This window comes from Panulirus ornatus, chromosome 43, assembly GCF_036320965.1.
Source record: "Panulirus ornatus isolate Po-2019 chromosome 43, ASM3632096v1, whole genome shotgun sequence".
Lineage (NCBI taxonomy): Eukaryota > Metazoa > Arthropoda > Malacostraca > Decapoda > Palinuridae > Panulirus > Panulirus ornatus.
In genome coordinates, this window is record NC_092266.1 from 27,979,741 (window position 1) to 27,997,603 (window position 17,863).

Sequence of the window (17,863 nt, forward strand, 5' to 3'; positions counted from 1 at the left end):
ATGCATGCAGACGCTGCCCTCTCTGTTGGTCTGGTAGCGAGAGATGATGGCTCTCCATCACTGGCGTTACCAAGGCCGCTCATTACTGGACAAGACGCGCCACTCACCACTACATACAGTGATTATTCTAGTAATATAAGCAAGGATGCAAAACGCTCTCGTCAAGTGTCGTCAGGAATACCAAATCAAACCTTCGCTTTCGTGTTTGCTGAAAGAGGTTGATGTCTGCACGTCCCTCCAAAAGCAATTTAGCTTCGGCTGTGTTGCCTTGAAAGGTTTACTTTCAACAGCTCTTCTTTCCTTTTGTTATATATATATATATATATATATATATATATATATATATATATATATATATATATATATATATATGGCCCTTTATGTGTGATGGCCCGGCCATCACTATGAGCCTTTGAGGGGTAAGGTAAATAAAGTGAGGCACTTATACCCAGCAGTCTTACTGTGGTGCGTGAGGGTTGTACGGTTGGTTGGTCAAAAGTTGTACCGTAGTGGTCAAGTGCTGTAGTGGTCAAGGCCTGTAACAATATGGTCAAGGCTCGTAACATTGTGGTCAAGGGTTGTAACATTGTGGTCAAGGATTGTGCCGCGGTGGTCAAGGCTCGTAACAGTGTGGTCAAGGCTCTTAATGTGATCAAGGCTTGTAACATTGTGGTCAAGGCTCGTAACATTGTAGTCAAGGCTCGTAACATTGTGGTCAAGGCTCGTAACATTGTGGTCAAGGCTCGTAACAATGTGGTCAAGGCTCGTAACATTGTGGTCAAGGCTCGTAACTATGTGGTCAAGGCTCGTAACATTGTGGTCAAGGCTCGTAACAATATGGTCAAGGCTCGTAACATTGTGGTCAAGGCTCGTAACATTGTGGTCAAGGCTCGTAACAATGTGGTCAAGGGCCGTAACATTGTGGTCAAGGGCTGTACCGTAGTTGTCAAGCGTCGCCACACTGTCGTAAATCTTCAGGGTCCGATGGCCACTGCTGCTCTTGCGATAGTACGTACATGCTGCAGGCATCTTGTGTGACCGACCAGTCCCCTAGGGCTGTACCCTCCTCCTACAACAGAGTCCTGGTGGAGCCCAGGTCTCCCCAGGGTTATACCGTGCTGCTACAGGCACTAGCCTCACCTCCAGCTCTGGTGGTCACACCTCTCTCCCACAGACAGTACGCGTCTGGCTGCAGCGAGCGCCCTTCTGGCGGGTCGACCGCTCCTCCTCTCCCCTCTAGGCTGTCACGGACGTTGCTTGCGTCAGGCAGTCATTTTGTCTTCCTTTCACATCTTTTGTTCCCTCAGTCACCTCCCAGGGTCCTCCCACTGCCTCAGACTCCTGTCAATCTTTTCCGCTCATCTGTAGCCTCGAGGAAGATGTTTATCACTCTCTTTGTCAACACTGTTCGCAATATTCGATTTCTTCCTTTTTATTTTTATACATTTCTCTGCAGTCCACCTCCCATATTACCCTTGCAGATATGACAGAGTTGTATAAAGGTGTTTAACACGCAGTTCGTCCGCAAAGAGCCTTTGTACTAGTTCAAAAGTCGCCGTTGCTCGCCCAGTGGCCATCGCTCATTACTCTTATGGTATCTTTGCCATACTTCATCACTGGCAGATCTCGGACGTACCGCTTCCTGCTATTCTTACCTTCCGGATTTACTTTCTAGTGGTTTCACATCCACCGCACACGTACATCTCAAGAAATTACACCAAATGACTATTTTCCCTCCAGTGGAAGCACTTCCCTTTGCACTATATTTCAATTTACTCATTTTGTGTTGTTGTTCAATTCAATATTATCGTTACGTCTCGATTGGTAATGTCAAACGGGATTCATTAAGTTCACGGATGAAAACCCCTCTTCTCTCTTAGGTTACCATTCCACAACTCGGGGCTTCATTCAGAACGAAGCTTGTGAGATAACCGTATTATCCGGAACGAAACAAAGCTTTCGCCACTTGAGTTCCAACCAGGAGTGAAGCGCTTCGAAATATTTCCCACGGGTGCTGCTCGGAACCTTACTGTTCGTAGCAGAGAGAGAGAGAGAGAGAGAGAGAGAGAGAGAGAGAGAGAGGCGAAGTCTGTGCCACAGAATTGCTTTAATTAGTCATAAATTTGCGTATGAGCGTCGGAACGCACACCCCGCGCGTGAGGCCCTCCGTACATTGACAGACGAAGGTGGAGAGCGAAGGTCGGGGCTTGGTCGAGATGGTGTTCTTCTCTCCTGATGACACCGTGGTAGGCGACGCCGCCCGAGATCGGCAGCCACCACACTCGAGCAGTACCTCAGCTTCTCACTCGTAAAGTTCAGATCTCGTGGGTTGGTTCACCTGGAAACAGCTGGTGAGTCACTTGTTTCACTGGAAAGCTTCTGGATCAAGGTGAGCTGGGCGGAACGCAAAAACAACCCCCTCTTCCCCCAACCCCACCTGATATATTAGTCATGAATTTCAAGGTAAATTGTATATAGGAGAGAAATCCATACTCCCCGATGGGAAAGGTCTCAGCATTAAGGTAAGAACGGGAAGAGGAACCGGGTCTCAGAGGGGAACGTCACAGCACGAAGGTAAACTGAGAGGTACATAAAAGTCCCTCAGAGGAAAGGTGAGCTGGGATAGGAAAGTCTCAGCATCAAGGCAAGCTGGGAGGGAGGTTAACCTCCTTTATGACGACCCGACGTCCCAACTTTCACGCACATGAAACAGAAATGTTGAGGCTACTGCTGCTGGTTTTTACCGTGCTTGCTCGCTGGTGCTGCTGCTTTTGCTACCGCTACACCTCCTGCTGCTGCTCTTGCTGCTGCTGCTGCTGCAAGGCATCCTACGTAACATAAGTCTCCACATGCGCCCGATAACGAGGCCACTTAACATGGTCATGGTGGTAAGGCAGTGGTATTCACCCACAGTCTATTTTTGCCACTCTTCTGCTAAGAGGTAGATAGATAACTAACCACCTAATCCATCATAAAAGACGTGATACTGCCAGCAGGAGGAGACGGCGTTCACAGGACGCAATGCTCTCTCTCGCACTGTCTTTTCTACTGAAGAAGTTCCAGCGTTGGTTTAGTGTGAGAGGCGTAAGGTGACTAGGGTACTCCATCTGACGATGAATCTGGCGCCACACCCGTGAATGTATGTTTCACGTCATGGAACACAGCCGACGCTCCTGGTGTCCGCATACTACAGTGAGCAGCGATATACCTTAGGCGTTCGTATCAGACACCGAGTTATTTATGTTCAGATTCGTCAACATGCGATCAAAAGACACAAGCTTGTAGCAAGTGCCTTAAAGAAGACGATCTAATTTCCAGCCGGGCTGGCGTTACGAGAACCTTTGTTTCAGGGGTTGGATCTTTTTAACTGGCTTGGGGACGTGGGTTCGGTTAGATGTGAGTGTATGTGTCTGCTATGAGCTGTTGCAGAGCCCTGATGCTGTATCTATGAAAACCTCGTTACTTATACGATGTTCACATATAGACATGGGATTCTTGCAGGCTGGCGCAAGGTAGCTTACTGGCGTTCGTAGTACCCCGTATCCCAAAATAACTCCTCTCTCTCTCTCTCTCTCTCTCTCTCTCTTGTCCCGAGCCATATCCTCAGTGATTTAACATGCAATGTCTCACATGCTGGGATTCATATGATCTAGTTATGATCTAGTGAAATCTCAATCCACGAAACACATTCTCGTGCATATAGGGACCTCCGTGGTGTAGTGGTTAACGGTACTGACCATGAGTCGCTGGGGAACAGCCCGGGGTCGGACTCGCATGAGTTCGAATCCCGGGCGTGGCAGTCGGCCTACAGCCAACCTAGCTGTTCGTCCTCCCCTCGGGGCTGATGTGTGTGTCTGTGTGTGTCTGTGTGCATACATACATAATGGTAAAGACACACACACACACACACACACATATATATATATATATATATATATATATATATATATATATATATATATATATATATAAGGGGCAACACGAGTGTAAAACTCTCTCCCCATAACATACAAAATAGCAATCATATATATATATATATATATATATATATATATATATATATATATATATATATATATATATATATTTCTTAATCTTTGAGATATGGCCTTAAAGAATCTTTTCTGAGAAGCAATAAAAGTGACATCTAGGCATCTCCGATCTCATAATGTAAAAAATATTCTTCCTGTAATCCCCAGCAGTGAAGTCATGCTACTGGCCACACACACTACCCTGACGTGGCCAAACATTTATCCAGGGAGGAGAGAGAACGGTCGACAGTCAGCCATCTCGGACCACAGTGGAAAAAAAAAAATGTGGTTTACATGCATGAATCGCGTCTTCTACCTGGACTTCATGTAGTTAAAAGACGATGAACTACGAGAGGGATATATATATATATATATATATATATATATATATATATATATATATATATATATATATATATTTCGTGCCATTACAGAGGTGTTAGAAGAGAATTACATTCCCTAAACCTCCACAAGATTTAGGATTTGTAATACGAACAGCGAATGAGTCGAGTGAGCCACAGGAAGGGACTACCCGCTAGAACACAAGACTCGAGGACACTCGTCTTTTATCGGAGACATCTCGTGCCATTTCTCTTGGCTTCTGGAGTCGAGGCCAACGTCAGGTAAAAGCGAGGACTCACCTCCTTGACCCAGTGCTCGAGAGTGATGTCGTCGTCCACGAAGGGCTGCTCAGGCTCCAGCAAGAGGGCCAGGCCGCAGTAGATGACCAGAGCCGTCAGCCAGACCCGCCAGCCGGCGACGCGCGTCCACGCTGCGCCCTCCAACCTCGCCCTCATCAGCGCCACCCACCCGGTCGCTCCGTCACCTCCTCCTCCCCGCGGGAGTCTACCCGCGCCTCTCCTCCCGCCACCGTAGTCAGATGTCCGGCCAGACATGGCTGGGGGCAGCAGGTGCGCCGTGTTCGGCAAGTTCATATCTGAACTGCCAGGGTGGCGACATGTCCCTCCGGTGCCATAAGACGCGACGCGCACGGGGTTATGGCGGCGCTGCCGTAGGCTTGTGTGTCTGGAAAAGGAAAATGGGAAATACTCAGGCACTCAGGTTGCCACTGATGTTACACCGAACACGAATGAATACTCTCTCTCTCTCTCTCTCTCTCTCTCTCTCTCTCTCTCTCTCTCTCTCTCTCTATACAAGGAAATGAATTCATAACAACATACACGTCCGTCTATTTTGATATAAGAGTCTTCATGTGTTTGTGTGTGTGTGTGTGTGTGTGTGTGTGTGTGTGTTTGTATATTCCAAAAAGCTTGTTTATCACAGCTGTTCTCGATTCGTTAACCGTCACTACGCAAAATGAAGTAATTTCTCTCGTTAGTCCGTTCACTCAAGCACGGGAAATGGGGTCAGAGGTTAGCGCCCGCACCCAAAGTGATTTCAAGCAGGTCACCCACTGTATGATCGAGCGCCTCCCACTGTTTCATGCTCCAGGTAAGTGGTTTTCTATGATGCTGCTCGCGTTGCCTCCCATTTTCTTTTCCTTTTTTTTTTCCTCCATTTTCCCCGCTCCAGAAATATCAAACGTTAGTTTCGTCAGTGTGTAGATGTTTCACTGCTAAAGGCACATTTTAACATGATTTCAACTTTACTGGTTTCATATATATTCAATATAGTTATACATTTATTTTATACATGCTCGCCATTTCCTGGGTGAGCGAGATAGCGTCAAGAACAGATGACAGAGCTTCAGAAGGAAGAATCCTCACTTAGCTCCTTGCTCTGTTCTTTCTTTTGGAAAATGATACAGGGAGGGATGATTTCCGGCCACCTACTCCCATCCATCTTAGTCGCCTTCTACGACACCTATGTATATATATATATATATATATATATATATATATATATATATATATATATATATATATATATATATATACCAAGAGTAAAGATGTAGCATCAAACACTGACCTTTGAAATGTTGCTTCATCTGTGAGCAGTTCTGGGGCCACCCCCATTACCCAGTAACACTCACTGACGTTGAGATATATGAAGACAAAGAAAAATGGTTGCTGAGCATTATGTTCAAAGCCTAGAATCACTCACGCAACCCCTCCTCCCTTGCTGTGGGGGTAATGAGCGTAGAGCTCCGCCCTAGTAACACACTTGTGACTGGTAACCACGAGAAAATAAAAGCAAAAGAAAAAAAAAAAAACCCTCACTTCTCTCTAGTGCAACCTGAACATTTGCCGCCACTTCCACATAATTAGTGATGTCAAAAGCCCTCCATTTATATTTTTTCTTTCTCCTGTTGTTGGCATGACTTCCCAGCGCAGCTTAGTATCATATAAATGATCGTAAATTCACTGGGAACGTAGCTGGTCTCGTGTTTAACGGCGGTGGGAAAGGTTAGAACATATCATTGCCAATGTGTTCATGTTAGACGCCTCGAAACGTTCTTGCATCACGCAGTAAACCGTCTCGTTCTTCATTCCTCCGACATCCGTTCGGCCCGTTACAATCCCTCCTACGGTGACTGGGTGAGAATCTATCAACCTGCGGAAGAGCAGCAGCAGCTCCGGTAGAGCGGTGCTCCTGTGCCCTCCACACCAGCCACACCGATGGTACAGCGGTGCCCACGTAGCCTCCACACCAGCCACAACCGTGGTACAGCGATGCCCACGTACCCTCTTCACCAGCGGTGCCCACGCACCCTCCTCACCAGTCACAGCCGTGGTACATCGGTGCCCACGTACCCTCCACACCAGCCACACCTATGGTACAGCGGTGCCCACGTACCCTCCTCACCAGCCACAGCCGTGGTACAGCGGTGCCCACGTACCCTCCACACCAGCCACACCTATGGTACATCGGTGCCCACGTACCCTCCTCACCAGCCACAGCCGTGGTACAGCGGTGCCCACGTACCCTCCTCACCAGCCACAGCCGTGGTACAGCGGTGCCCGCGTAGCCTCCGCACCAGCCACACCTATGGTACAGCGGTGCCCACGTACCCTCCACACCAGCCACAGCCGTGGTACAGCGGTGCCCACGTACCCTCCTCACCAGCCACACCTATGGTACAGCGGTGCCCACGTACCCTCCTCACCAGCCACGGCCGTGGTACAGCGGTGCCCACGTACCCTCTTCACCAGCCACGGCCGTGGTACATCGGTGCCCACGTACCCTCCTCACCAGCCACACCTATGGTACAGCGGTGCCCACGTACCCTCCACACCAGTCACAGGTCTGCTGCAGTGCCACCACCGCCTTTCACCGACACACATGATTGACGTCCGTGACTTGCGAGGCTTCTCGGCTGCCCAGGCGAGGGAGTACTGCCGGAGGTGTACACACTCCCGTGCACCACACTCCCGGCGCTGGTGCTCTGCTCCTGTACTGCCCCGGAACACACACACACACACACACACAGTCGTCCTCACTGATGCTACGGGTTTCATCGTGAGAGACCGCTGTCTTGGAAGTGAAGACTTACGGTGTGTTTCACATTGAGTCAGTCTACATTTTGCCAACATTTTTAGATACTTTCTGATGATACTTTGATTTAGTATTATGGATGGTGTTTAGTTGATTTCTTGTTGTTACTGGATGAAATTTCATGCTCTCATTCCTAAATCCTACAGGGAATAAATGTGGTCTTAGGCACACATTGTGATGGTAACCTTAAGGTACTACTAAACCCTGGTAGGTTTATTGGACCTGTCATGAGATGGTGGTGTCCCTAGACATGGACATTCCTGGTAGGCTCATCCGGCCTGTCGGTAAGGACCAAGTCTACGGACGTGGTCATCCCTGGTAAACTCATCAGGTGTGTCAGCCTGCATCAGGATTCGAACCCTGGGCCCTGTGGAACTGAAGGTAGTATCACAAACCACTGTGCCATGAGTACATAACCATGAACATTACAAATATTGTGTTGTATAACCTACTCTTATGCCAGAGGTATGTCACCACGGGTGTTATATTCCTTATATACCTACTACTACGTCCATGATAGTCTAATTTTACGAATATACTTTGAAGTATATATCAGCAGAAGTACACCATGACTGGTACATCTACCAACAGCACACAATGCATTGAGATTAAGACCTTATCTATAACACTACTCACGATCTGTTATCGTCAACACACCACCGTGGTGGATATTACATTACCTGCTGAGGTTGTTATAACACACAACACTAAGGCTAGCAGTTGACCTATGATGTAGTCATGGATAGTTCAACATTTGGCACCACCATTCTATTGCTCTCTAGGTATCATCATGCAAATCTATTGTGCATTCTCATGGCCTGACATTAAACCTGACCCCCAAAGGGAACGGGTCAGAGGTCGCTCTTATCACATTCAAGGGTATTACCGTGGTTTTCAAGGGTATGGAAGACGGTCTAGCGTATGGCGCTATGGTTTCAAAACATCGGTGCACTGTGGAACAACATCAAGGGGGGAAGGACGCGGTTACCTTCGTCAGCGTGGCTGTCATCAGTTGAACGATGGCATCAGCAGCGCCAGCATGAGTGACAGACACCAGATGATCATCTGCTCCAGTTTATAGTACCAGGAGTATGGGAAGAGGAGGAGGAGGAGGAGGAGGTGAGCACCTGCCGTTGCAAGCTGCTTCCAGTGTCCAGGAACAGACCCGTCAAGGCCTCCCGGTGAATGACCCTCACCCTTTTCACAAATCCCTCAACTGTTCTTTGCCACTACGCCTCCGCTCCGCGCTGCGTCCACTGCTCACTACGTCGCACTTCACTTCACCGACATCACGCAGGGTATAAAGGCATCACTACGGTAGATACACGAGAAATAACGACACTTAGAAGTCAGTATATGGAAGCGCAGGAGACCGCAGCAGCAAACCCATGGACACCACCGTCTGCTCGTCTGTCGAGGGGGCTATCAGTTGCCATGTTCGCCTCCCCGCCAAACCTGTTACACTTAATTAAAAGTTCTTAAGAAAACCTTCAGCTCAGCCGCCCTCAACCTACACGCTGGGATGAAGGTCTAGACAGAGTTAATGATCTGTGTATTCCTTTAGAGTTTAGGGAAATAGAATAAGAAATAAATATGGTTTTCATAAAATCACCGTTTGCTAACTCGTCCGGCTAACGGGATACGGGTGAGGTTCGAACGTCCGAATCAAGAGACGAGAATCCATTACCATTCAGTGGCGTAGAATTGAACTTCATTCCAGTTCATATAACGATGTTTGCGTAGGTGAAGGAATTGAGGTAACGTAAATAGACAGCATTATGGTAAATGATTTTGCCTGTCTTATTACGAACGACATCTGACGGTGACTTTGGCTAGGTGTGTATCAAGAATACTTGCTCGTCTGTAAATTACTTGGAATATAGCGGATGACCATTTATCATTTATCTGACTAGTAAGCCGTTAAAGCTCCACTGAAATGGCGGTGGTTCAGAAGAATGATAAAGGTAACTGGAAGCTGTGGCCTTTTTTTTTCTTTCTTTCTTTCTTTACGAAGTGAGGAAGTATCTTGACCATGACGTCAGCTGCCTTGGGCAAGACCAGTCCTCCTCCCCCGACCACTCACCACAACCTGATCCTTCTGCAGCCAGTGTGTGTGTCCACCTCCAGGTTCATTCACCTCACGTCTTGAACTATTTCTTCGGAGGAGAAAATTGAGCGCTAGATGGCAAGTTTATTATCATTATTGTTACCTGTTACTCGAGATGTCTGACGAAAATTTCTGTGGTAATATACAAGAAACACTTTAGGGACACACACACACACACACACACACACACACACTCAACGTTAGCGTTGCAACGTACCAAGCTAATGGACCAGGATTTGGGTTCGGGGCAGGGGCATGTGGCTCACAGCCAACCCAGCTGATCATCCCCCTTATTCTTTTTTTCGACTGGTCGATAAAATGACGCCTGTCGTAAGCTTAGGTGTGTGTATATATATATATATATATATATATATATATATATATATATATATATATATATATATATACATACATGCAAGGTTGAGGGGCGTGGATACTGGAATGAAAAAAAAGATAGAATGTTCTTTTTAAGATTAAACGTTGATAGAAAATGATGCCGGAGGGTCTTAAGCTGAGCGTTCAAATTGCAACATTACACCAGCAAATTATGTTGAAGGTACAACGCTGTGATAATGATCTACTAATGAGTATTATTCAACGACATTATATTGATTGATAGCTGGCGGCGTTCATGCTCATCTAAACCCTTACATAATTCATATGCCTGAGGGTTGCAAGGTCATTTGTGGGTTGCAGATTCTAATGAGTCCCGGCGAAGAAATGATTGGTAATCGCTGGATTCTGTTTTGGATAACCCACTCTACACAGGACGGCTAAGTCGGTCGCTGTGAGACTGGGAATCTTGCTAGGTACAACCCAATGACTCCCTTCCACACGGAGATGCAAGGCTGCGCTGCATTCAAGTAGCAGGGAGAGGATGGATGATCGTCAGAAGTGAGAATTTCTCTGGCTAGATTGTACTCTCTTTCGTCAACTGACGATGACGCTGTGTAACTTTAAGTAGGAGTCCGGTAACACCTTCATACCTCTCTCTCTCTCTGTCTCTCTCTCTCTCTCTCTCCCTTGTAACCCATCTCGCTCGATCCTGGTACCATCTGCCCTCTTTTGGACGTTCTCTATTAGTTCAATTGTGCTTCTTTAAGTGAGGTGACCAAACTTAGGCGGCATTATTCTGATTTTGGTCTAGTCTTAGACGTGAACAGCCTGCTGGATATTTCCTTATTCATGTACTTGAATGTTCTCATATTTTCCGCTGTTAATTTGTCTCCATTGGTTAGGGACGATGTTGTCTCTCGCGTCTCTCTCCCACACATATTTCTGCGTCTTGATGATATTCATATTGAGGCTTGCCTTCACTGTGACCCATCCATATTACTTTATATCTACTTGGGATGAATCTCATCAGCCACGTATCAGACCAATTTTGGAGTCTTTTTGAGTTCCCTTGCAAGTTCATGCAAACCCCATGTGAGTTCATGCAATCCTCTTCATTTTTCACTTCATTCATGCATGCAGTGTGTGATGTATGGACACGAGCACGTACAATACAAGACCTCGTATATAGCAGGAAAGTTACAGAGTATTACAGGTGCAATTGAATGAAGTAGTGACATGAATCAGGTTCACGGGTATTCAAAACCCGTGTTGTAGAACAAAGTCACGTGTATTGGTGTTAACAGAGTATTTGAAAGTTCATGAAACATGAGATCTTGAGGCCTTATAGTTAGCGGGTATAGGGGGCACTCTGTCATGCAGTGTTGTTACGTGTACTTACATGGCACATGACAGCCTACACCGAGTCGTATTTGCTGTGGGATCAACGTTCTGTCCGTCAAATCCTGGTAGCTATAAGGGTCCCGAAACGACGCACATCTCCGTTTAGAAGATAAGCTTCGTAAGCTGTGTCTCAAGCTCTCCCAGGGCCTTTCAGCTCTTCCAAGCTGTGCAAGAGCGGCGTAGTTTACAACGGCTCTAACTTGATTTTTCGTATTATCCCAAAATATCCCTGTTAGGCCCTTCTGCTTTTTTTTTTTTTTTTAACCCGTCCCGACGAACTTTATCCCGTCCCTTAGCTCAATACAGACAGACAAACGTGTGACCTCGAGTGAGGCGAAGTGCTTTTTCGTCAACGGGATTGTCAGCTTATGGAATGAATTCTCAGTTACAGTGGTTGAAAGCTGTTACGACACGCACGTTTCAGAACTGTCTCTAGGAATATTTCGCTTCAAGTCCACTACTTTTCATTCCTCCTTAAGCCACACTGACAATCTACAGGTCATTCTCTCTGAAGTATTCGTATATCTTCTAACTTTTACCGCAATGTTCTGTTTCTGAAATCTTCAACCGCCACAAACAGCCTGTAAAGGACCCAATGGTCTGTTGCGGTTTGAAATCCATTATATTTCCCTTTAGTATCTGAATCAGTTCCCTCAACCTGGTCACGTTCGCCAAAGCAGCTCTGGGAAAGTCTAAATTGCCAATACTCTGTGGTGAAGAGAAGGTTGAGAAGACGTGGGCCGCTGGGGGTCTGCATGATGGCCAAGCCTCCGCTCGGGCCATGATAACCCAAGTGACTCATTGTGAAGTGACTTTACCTGCGCGGACCCTCTGAACCCACGGTTCTCAAGGACCATTATCCTGCTCGCGGCAGGAAGAGACGCCCTGACCTCCACCTTACTGACTGGGTCAGCTAACATTGACCCACATCGGTGTTCGACACTTGAATCCTCTATCCGCGGGGTCTCTGTGTTTCTAGAGGTACACATGGAGAGAAAACTTGCTTTCACTCGTAGTTAATAAACAAGAGGGAAATATCTCATATTTTTTTTTCCAAAATGAGCATCGTCTTTTTTACATCTTGTGTTACCAGCCTTGAAAAACGTTGAAGCATTTTTTTACCCATAGGAGGAAAGTTTTGTTTAAGTTATTCGTCTATAGTATTATATCATTATCTTTTTGAGAAACGAGAGGAGATGAGTTTTAGATCCGAACCCTGGCTCTTCGTGTGACCCTACGCATGTTGTTCCAAGCAGCCACCTGAGAGGCACCGTATGTCTCTCGACTATTATGTTACTTGCCGGGTTGCTGCTTTTTCCAGCTTCCCTTCAGCTCCATCTGCCTCGCACCTTTCCAACGGCGGCAACACTTCCATTCATCCAGAGCCTTCCCAGTCAGGGTAGCTCCCTGGCGGCAACTCCAGAAGGCGCATGCCCAAACACATGTAACATCTCGCAGTGCATCGAGCCTAAATCTGGAGGCACAGTCACTGGTCAAGAACATACCCTACCTGTAGGAGGTCTCACTTGACGTGGGGGAGTATCCATCAGCAGGCCCCTGCCATTGACTGCAGCCAGAGGCAACATGTCCCAAGGCTTCACCTTCATTAGATAATCAGGCTGTATCATCTAAACCTCTTCTTCATTTCCAACCCTCCCAGATAACGACCTCTCTTTCCACACATTCTTCAGTGCTACCAGAACCTTCAACCCCTCACCCACCCTATGACCTACTTCCGCTTGCATGGTTCCCTTCGCTGCCATGTCTACACCCAGGATACCAAAACTATTCACTTTTAAGTCTTGTCCATTTTCTCTCTCGAATCTGGCACTAGTATTTTGTCATCAACAAATAACAACTGACACACTTCTCAAGCCCCTTTACTCCCTGTGTAAACAAATCAAACAGCCATGGTGACATCACACACCCCTGCCGTGGACCAATTTTCACCTGAAGCCACTACTCTCCTCTCTTCATACTCGTACTCACGTCCTACACTCTTGAGAAAAACTTCGAACTGCTTCTAATTGCTTTCCTCCCACACCATACATTCGTAAGACCTTCCAGAAGGCATCTCTTTCAACCGTATAAGATGCCTTCTCCAGGAATTATAAATGCCACAGAACAAATCCCTCTTTTCCTCAAAGTATTTCTTACACACACACACACACACACACACACACACACACACTTCATGTCAAACACCTGACCCACACTGATGATCTAAGTGGTCAGTGTGCGGGTTACATTCTCCGAGCAGGAAAATTCTAGGGAAGATTTACATGGATATCAGTGAAGGAAATGGACTTGGCCGTATTCAGGGCATCGGTGTTGAATCTGGCAGCTTGTCTGTGGTGTTATCTTGATTGAAAAGGACATCTGGGATGTCAGATAAAGACTAGGGCATTTTTTTTCTTTTTTTTTTTTTTTGGTTTCCGCCGTTGTAGCAAATGAATGCTGACAGTGATGAAGGTTGGGCGAAGCGTTCAATCGCTTTGAGTCTTCGGAATTCAGTCTTCGTGGTCATAGTTCAATTGTTGTGAGTCATAGGAGTTCAGTTGTTTTGAGTCATAGGAGTTCAGTTGTTGTGAGTCATAGGAGTTCAGTCGTTGTGAGTCATCGGAAGATGGCAATATAATCGAGGTGCAATTTCGTCGAGAAAAGCCTCACTCCAAAGGAGTACACACATTTCTCCTGCTACTGTTTGTAGCGCAACATTCTAACTGCAGGAGCTTCTAGAGAAGGGGTCCTGGAGATGATAGTAATGATAATGATGATAACAACAATGATGATAATGATAATGATAATAGTATGATAATAATAATAATGATAATGATTTTCGAACAAAGTTTCATATCGGGTTCAAGAAAAAGAGAGAAAGATTCGTTCTCTATTATCGGAAAGTCACCTGTACAGTATCGGAACCTGTACAGTATCGGAAGCTTGACCCTATAGCACAGTGAAAGTCTGGATGTCAAGGAGGAGGTGCCCTGGCTGGGGACTGTGGACACACACACACACACATACACACACACACACACACACACGAGACCACGCTCGCAACGCCATCTCGCGCCCTGAGGAGGAAGCTTTACTCCCCATCCTGTACCACAAACACTCGCAACCTCTTCTGCAACACTTGCCTGGCTGGATCAACACACAGAACAGTGTCTTTGTGCAGGAGCCATGGTGGACCTCCTCCATACCCGATACGCAACACACACACACACACGACAAAAAGGAGAATGAAGGGAGCATTCGTTTTCCACAATCTCTCTCTCTCTCTCTCTCTCTCGACACTGCACGTTGCTAGCAGTGACCGAACCTTACGAATTCCATCACGACCATGTTGCGCGGCCTGTGTAATTTCCTTGCGTACGCCATAGTCTCTCGTTCGTCACGATTCGTGCCTCCCTCAACCACTTATTTCCAGCCCCTTTCTCCACCGCACGAATATGTAAGTCTTCGAGAACATGTTTCTTTTTCTTTTCTTTTTTTTTCGTTTATGTCACTCCGAACATTTATCTATTTACCCACAGTCAGGATGTGTGTGTGTGTGTGTGTGTGTGTGTGTGTGTGTGTGTCTTTTAGAATACCTGTTTTCGTGTGCCAAAATGAGACAAATATTTTGCCGTGACAACACTTAAGTCTGTCGGAAAGACATTGGTTTTTAACAGAAGGGCGACTGAAGCAAGCGCCCCCCTCACCCCTAAGTCTCTTTGTCTCATAGAAAACGTGAGGTTATGACGACGATGAACATGTCTGATGAAAACATTATAAGTCTTCCTTCCCATCTGCGGATGCATGTATAATGATACCCGTTAAATAAGACGTTTGTATACACATCAAGATGCTGTTCACAGTGCCGACCTGCAGTGTCTCCCAGAATATCAACAATGGTCATGGCCGAGTTCCCTCGTCTGAACAGGTGTGGCGTGAAGACACGATGTTGCTTCCCCAGAGCATTTCGGACGCGTTCATCCCCTCTGGAGTAATGGTTTATGGTGACGGCATCTTGAACACCTTCGTCTGGCTCCATCTGAACCCGGCCGCTGGTTCACAACAGCTCTCTCTGTCTCTCTGTCTCTCTCTCTCCGCCCACGCGCGCACCCTTCAGAAAATAAGATTGTATTAGCCTCGTCATCCGTACGTCCAGCCCAATACACTTGGGCCTTCATCCGATATTGTGGGATGGATGTACTGCGCCAGGTGTCGCCGCCATCACCTCCTTTGCTGCCTGATATCCCTCGTCCCCTTGTTGCAGTTCGTCACCTCGAGCCTACAGGAGCTGGCACAAGCACCGAAAAGAGCAGTCCCATCCCAGTCATAGTGGATGTTGTCGACAGCCAAGAGATTACACATTAATTATCGCAAAGACAGTGCGCAAAGACAGTGCGCAAAGACAGTGCACAAAGACAGTGCGCAAAGACGGTGCGGAAAGATAGTGCGCAAAGACAGTGCGCAAAGACAGTGCACAAAGACAGTGTGAATATCAAGACAGTTGCAGCTGCCAAGAACATATGTCATTGTTTGTCCATGGCGCTAGTAACTATTGTAGTAGCTGTGACAACCGTAGCATTGTTAACCTTTAATGTAACTGTGACGGCAGTAACATAGTTAACCACTGTAGTAACTGTGACAGCAGTAACACTGTTAACCACTGTAGTAACTGTGACAGCAGTAACACTGTTAACCACTGTAGTAACTGTGACGGCAGTAACAATGTTAACCACTGTAGTAACTGTGACGGCAGTAACAATGTTAACTACTGCAGTAGCTTTGACAACCGGGTTCAGCTACTGACGTAGACCTGCGTCTGCCGTCCAGCAGGAGAGACATCTGGAGTGAGGATGGCATATCCTTCTCGTCCACTGCGTCCAGTCGAAGATAATCAAATCAGTCTCATAAGGAATAGAATGAGGGCGGTGTCTATGCAGGGGCTGGCCGGCATAACTGGCCATCCTTTGAAACTTCTATTGGCAGTAGTCATATATGCATTGTAACAGACGGGCCTCCGTGGTGTACTGGGTAGTGTTACGGACCACGAGTTGGTAAGGGATAGTAGCCCGGGTTGTTCGGACACACCCTCGCATGGGTTTGAATCCATGGTGTGGCCGTCGGCCTATACCCAACCCAGGTGTTCATCCTCCCCTCGAGGAGGAGGTTGGTCTATGAATGGATACCTGGCTTAGGCTCGTGTGCGTGTGTGTGTGTGTGTGTGTGTGTGTGTGTGTGTGTGCATACAAAACGTAGGAGTAAAGTCAAGGTATACATATATACATAATTAAGAGAAGGGACAACACAAGTGTCAGATTCTCTCCCCTTAACACCCCAAAAAGATTGTAATCACACACACACACACACACACACACACACACACACACACACACACACACACACACAAGGGTACGCCGCGAGCACCTACACATAAACCCAAAAGAACATAAAAACACACCGTAACGAAGTCCCCCCTCCCACCACTGGTCAAGCTATTGCAGCAAGTCTGCGGTGTTACATGGCCAGGTTTCGGAGGTTTCCTGTGACACCAGACCAACACCTGAGGATCGAAGGATAGGGAGAGTTAACCCATTACAGAGGGTTGGGAAGACGTGACGTCTCTACGAGGTGGCTCACGAAAGATAAAGGAAAGACAGTGAAAAGGAGATCATCATTCCTCAGAAGGAGAGGACAGGGAAGGGAAGGGAGGAGAGGGAATTATTTCTTTTTTCCCCCCCAGAGGCGTCGGGTATTTCGGTGAAAGTTATTGAAGAGAAAATGAAGATGAGAAGACTACGAAGTCTCTAAAGACAGAAAGAGACGTGGAGAGAGACAGATATATGCAGACTCAAGACCACACAGACCTACAGAATTAGAAGTGAGGGAGGGAAGGTGGTCGAGATAAGGGAGGGAGTGGAGTGGGGGAGAAGGGATCAAGGTGTGTGTGTGTGTGAGAGAGAGAGAGAGAGAGAGAGAGAGAGAGAGAGAGAGAGAGAGAGAGAGAGAGTCGAGGTATAAGATGTGTAGCGTCGTGGGGACTGTGTGCTGGAGGCGGGCCCAGGCAAGCGAGGGTCTCTGCTCTCTCTCTCTCTCTCTCTCTCTCTCTCTCTCTCTCTCTCTCTCTCTCTCTCTCTCTCTCTCTCTCTCTCTCTCTCCCCGAAAACTGGTTCCGGTAACGTTAGAAAGTAAAACTGGTTTTCACCCTTTTCCCTTGATCCATTTTAACAGTATTCTCCCTTTTTTGGTGAGGTAATTTGCACAAAACATAGTTCTTTATTGACAGTATCAAAACGTGAGTTACTTATTCGTCCAATCTGTATGATCTCTTGCCATTTTATAATTTCTTTTTTCCTTTTCTCACTTTCAGACTTGTTCGCTGTTTCCCGCGTTAGCGAGGTAACGCCTGGAAAAACTAAGATTTTGTTTCATTTGTTTACATCCATTCTCTAACTGTCATTTGTAATGCACCGAAACCTCAGCTCCCTACTCACAACCTGATCCCCACCTCTACTACTTCACATTTCTTGGTTCAATC

The 17,863-nt window shown here is 46.8% G+C and overlaps 1 pseudogene; it reads right to left on the minus strand.

Moving 5' to 3' along the window:
* LOC139762448 (carbohydrate sulfotransferase 11-like) overlaps nt 1–8,908 on the minus strand; it is a 39,304-nt pseudogene extending 30,396 nt beyond the window's left edge.
* Nucleotides 8,909–17,863: the final 8,955 nt, after the last annotated feature.